This window comes from Nomia melanderi, unplaced genomic scaffold (genome assembly GCF_051020985.1).
Source record: "Nomia melanderi isolate GNS246 unplaced genomic scaffold, iyNomMela1 scaffold0359, whole genome shotgun sequence".
In the NCBI taxonomy this organism is placed as follows: domain Eukaryota; kingdom Metazoa; phylum Arthropoda; class Insecta; order Hymenoptera; family Halictidae; genus Nomia; species Nomia melanderi.
Window position 1 is genome coordinate 30,001 of NW_027475474.1, and position 5,000 is coordinate 35,000.

Consider the following 5,000-nt stretch of genomic DNA (forward strand, 5'->3'; position numbering starts at 1 on the left):
CGTCGGGCACTGGTAAAGGGTGGCGATGATGCGTTCTATAATAGAAATACCCGTCGTAGCGTTTCTTCCGAGTCAACCCGCTCACGAAACTCTCTCTCTCGTCGTGGAATCCCCGCGTCGGAGAGTAAAACGCCGAAGGCTTACTATGAAACTTACGTCTCTCGACGATGGGACGATCCACGCGAAGAGTTGTTACGTGCACGCGTATGGTGCGATTGCGTCGATTCGCTTTTCTGTACGGGGAGTAATAGAACGTTGAGTTGACTTATCGGGTCTTCGTTGGAATTACCGTCGCTGGCATTGTAAACTCCAGATGACCTTGTGATTCCTTCGTCGGGCACTGGTAAAGGGTGGCGATGATTCGTTCTATAATAGAAATACCCGTCGTAGCGTTTCTTCCGAGTCAACCCGCTCACGAAACTCTCTCTCGTCGTGGAATCCCCGCGTCGGAGAGTAAAACGCGAATTCATAGTATGGAAACTTACGTCTCTCGACGATGGGACGATCCACGCGAAGAGTTGTTACGTGCACGCGTATGGTGCGATTGCGTCGATTCGCTTTTCTGTACGGGGAGCAATAGAACGTTGAGTTGACTTATCGGGTCTTCGTTGGAATTACCGTCGCTGGCATTGTAAACTCCAGATGACCTTGTGATTCCTTCGTCGGGCACTGGTAAAGGGTGGCGATGATTCGTTCTATAATAGAAATACCCGTCGTAGCGTTTCTTCCGAGTCAACCCGCTCACGAAACTCTCTCTCGTCGTGGAATCCCCGCGTCGGAGAGTAAAACGCGAATTCATACTATGAAAACTTACGTCTCTCGACGATGGGACGATCCACGCGAAGAGTTGTTTACGTGCACGCGTATGGTGCGATTGCGTCGATTCGCTTTTCTGTACGGGGAGAAATAGAACGTTGAGTTGACTTATCGGGTCTTCGTTGGAATTACCGTCGCTGGCATTGTAAACTCCAGATGACCTTGTGATTCCTTCGTCGGGCACTGGTAAAGGGTGGCGATGATGCGTTCTACAATAGAAATACCCGTCGTAGCGTTTCTTCCGAGTCAACCCGCTCACGAAACTCTCTCTCGTCGTGGAATCCCCGCGTCGGAGGGTAAAACGCGATATATAATAGTATATGCCAGTGGTTCGCGCGCGTCGTCTCTGAGATACGCGGTCGACAGAGTTCCGAAAACACGTGATGTGCCACGATTTCCGTGCGTCTTACATCTTTCGACGATGGGACGATCCACGCGAAGAGAACGTTCGTGCTTGCGTGAGGTGCAACAGCGTCGATTCGCTTTTCTGTACGGGGAGAAATAGAACGTTGAGTTGACTTATCGGGTCTTCGTTGGAATTACCGTCGCTGGCATTGTAAACTCCAGATGACCTTGTGATTCCTTCGTCGGGCACTGGTAAAGGGTGGCGATGATTCGTTCTATAATAGTAATACCCGTCGTAGCGTTTCGACCGATGTCACCCGCCACGAAAGTCTCTCTCGACGTGGAAACCCCGCGCCGAAGAGTAAACGCGAAGGCTTACCATACGAAAGAAAACGGTATTATACGCCTGTGGTATGTGCGTCTCGGCTCTGTGATACGCGATCGGCAGAGTTACAAAAAAACGTTGATGGGCCACGATTTCCGTGCGTCTTACATCTTTCGACGATGGGACGATCCACGCGAAGAGTAGTTACGTGCTCGCGCGAGGTGCGATAGCGTCGATTCGCTTTTCTGTACGGGGAGAAATAGAACGATGAGTTGACTTATCGGGTCTTCGTTGGAATTACCGTCGCTGGCATTGTAAACTCCAGATGACCTTGTGATTCCTTCGTCGGGCACTGGTAAAGGGTGGCGATGATTCGTTCTATAATAGAAATACCCGTCGTAGCGATTCGGCCGAGTCACCCGCCACGAAACTCTCTCTCGTCGTGGAATCCCCATGTCGGAGAGTAAAACGCGAAGGCTAACTATATAAGAAATATATAGTATTATTTATGCCTGTGGTTCTCCGTTTGCCCTACTCTCAGATACGCGACTCGGAGAGTTACGAATAATCGTGATGGACCACGATTTCTGTACGTCTTACATCTTTCGACGATGGGACGATCCACGCGAAGAGATCATTCCTGCTTGCGTGAGGTGCGATAGCGCCGATTCGCTTTTCTGTACGGGGAGAAATAGAACGATGAGTTGACTTATCGGGTCTTCGTTGGAATTACCGTCGCTGGCATTGTAAACTCCAGATGACCTTGTGATTCCTTCGTCGGGCACTGGTAAAGGGTGGCGATGATTCGTTCTATAATAGAAATACCCGTCGTAGCGATTCGGCCGTGTCACCCGCCACGAAAATCTCTCTCGTCGTGGAATCCCCGCGTCGTAGAGTAAACGCGAAGGCTTGCTATAGAAGACTATAGTTTATACGCCTGTGGTTCACCGGTTGCCTGCTCTCCGGGGTACGCGATCGCGCAGGAGTTACGGAAGAACTTGATGGGCCACGATCTCCAAGCGGCTATATCTTTCGACGATGGGACGATTCACGCGAAGAGAACGTTCGTGCATGCGTGAGGTGCGATAGCGTTGATTCGCTTGTCTGTACGGGGAGAAATAGAACGATGAGTTGACTTATCGGGTCTTCGTTGGAATTACCGTCGCTGGCATTGTAAACTCCAGATGACCTTGTGATTCCTTCGTCGGGCACTGGTAAAGGGTGGCGATGATTCGTTCTATAATAGAAATACCCGTCGTAGCGTTTCGACCGATGTCACCCGCCACGAAATTCTCTCTCGTCGTGGAATCCCCGCGTCGGAGAGTAACCGCCGAAGGCTTGCTATAGAAGACTATAGTTTATACGCCTGTGGTTCACCGGTTGCCGGCTCTCCGGGGCACGCGATCGCGCGAAGGTTACGGAGGGACGTGAAGCGCCCGAGCAATGAAACGTCCGCAGGAGGAAACGAGCAACCGCCGAACATTGTTTCGCGACGTTTCCATAATGTATTGTCGTTTCGCTCGCATCCCGCTTCTTTCCCCTAGTTTCCTCGACGCGTAGTTTCGCAGCCTTAGTGGACGAATCATTCTCGATTCGAGGAAAGATATGCAGTGGGGCGTGCAATGAGCCCGCCAGAGACCACGATCTCCAATGCGTCTTTACATCTTTGGACGATGGGACGATCCACGCGAAGAGAACGTTCGTGCTTGCGCGAGGTGCATTAGCGTCGATTCGCTTTTCTGTACGGGGAGAAATAGAACGATGAGTTGACTTATCGGGTCTTCGTTGGAATTACCGTCGCTGGCATTGTAAACTCCAGATGACCTTGTGATTCCTTCGTCGGGCACTGGTAAAGGGTGGCGATGATTCGTTCTATAATAGAAATACCCGTCGTAGCGATTCGGCCGAGTCACCCGCCACGAAACTGTCTCTCTTTCGTCGTGGAAACCCCGCGTCGGAGAGTAAAACGCGCGAAGGCTGTGACTGTAACATATATATATATATATACACAGTATACAATGCCTGTGGTTTTTGCGCGTGTCGGCTCTTCGGTATACGCGATCGGCCAGAGTTACGGAGGGACGGTGAAGCGCACGAGAAATTGAAACGGCCGCACGATTGGAACCGAGCAACCGTCGAACATTGTTTCGCGACGTTTCCATAATGCGTTTTCGTTTCGCTCGCATACCGCTTCTTTTCCCCTAGTCTCTGAGACGCGTTTTCGAGCCGTTCTTCTACTATCGATTCTCGTAGAGAGAAGGGACCGGGTAGTCTGGAAGTGGAACCCGCATCTTGCGTGTACCGTACACGGAATTGAGAGGACCGGCCGTGAAGCTCGTTTTAAAGCCGTGCGTCTGACACCCAACTCTTGCGCGCCAATTTCGCGGCAAGAGATAATATGGGACGAATGACCGGCAAAGAGCCAGCTGTGAAGTCTGTTTTTTTAATCGAATCCGTGGACGTGTGTATGCCGTAGCGTCGCTCGTCGTGTTCGTTCATGGTCGTTCCGAGAGAAAGAACGAAAGCGGTAACGAAGGGACCGGCCGTGAAGCTCGTTTTAAAGCCGCGCGTCTGACACCCAACTCTTGCGCGCCAATTTCGCGGCAAGAGATAACATGGGACGAATGACCGGCAAAGAGCCAGCTGTGAAGTCTTTTTTCATTATTTGCTTTCAATCGATCGATCGGTACGATTCGTGCAACGTTTCGCGCGATGCGACGCGAAAACATGCGCGCAACAATAGATGCGTCTGATCGGAAGAACGCGAGGGTCGACTGCACGCGATGGATTCAGTATCGGGTAGGATACAAAATATATCCCCGTCGTTTCCACGCGTGCGAGTCTTCTGCGTCTTTCGCGGGTTTTTGAATGCACTATACGCCCGGAACGTCGAGAAATATATACATATTACTTGAACGTTTTTCGTCTCGAAAGGCTTCGGTGTCGTCTCCAAGGCGACGCCTGAATCTCCTTCGCGCGCTGGTCGGAGATTCAGGTATCAACTTTTATCTTCTCTTTGAAAGAAGAGAGATATTAGGTCGAACAAGTGAGAATAAAATTATATATGTGAAATATAAAATTTATACGATTACCCTGAACGGTGGATCACTTGGCTCGTGGGTCGATGAAGAACGCAGCTAATTGCGCGTCAACGTGTGAACTGCAGGACACATGAACATCGACATTTCGAACGCCGCACATTGCGGTCCACGGATACAATTCCTGGACCACGCCTGGCTGAGGGTCGTTTACGTACCATACACTGCTTGCGTAGCTCTGTCAAATCCCCGCCGTCGTTCACCTCTTCGGATCGAACGTTTTTTTACCGAAGGGCGCAAAGAACGTCTCTGAGTCGGGTTAAGAGAAGGATGCTACGTACGAGCGAACGATGGGTGTCTCGTCGGCGTTTGTCGCGGACACGCGAAAATTCTGTGAATTTCACGGACAGTGTACGTTCTAGTTGTTGCAAAACGATCGGAATCGTTTGTATGGACTCGCGTGAGTGTTCGCGGCG

At 50.8% G+C, this 5,000-nt stretch overlaps 1 non-coding gene across 1 annotated transcript; it reads left to right on the forward strand.

Annotated features, from left to right (window-relative positions):
• Nucleotides 1–4,575: 4,575 nt before the first annotated feature.
• LOC143176077 (5.8S ribosomal RNA) lies at nucleotides 4,576–4,733 on the forward strand. Its single transcript, XR_013000674.1, has one exon. It is a non-coding gene; the product is annotated as a 5.8S ribosomal RNA (ribosomal RNA).
• The last annotated feature ends 267 nt before the right edge of the window (nucleotides 4,734–5,000 follow it).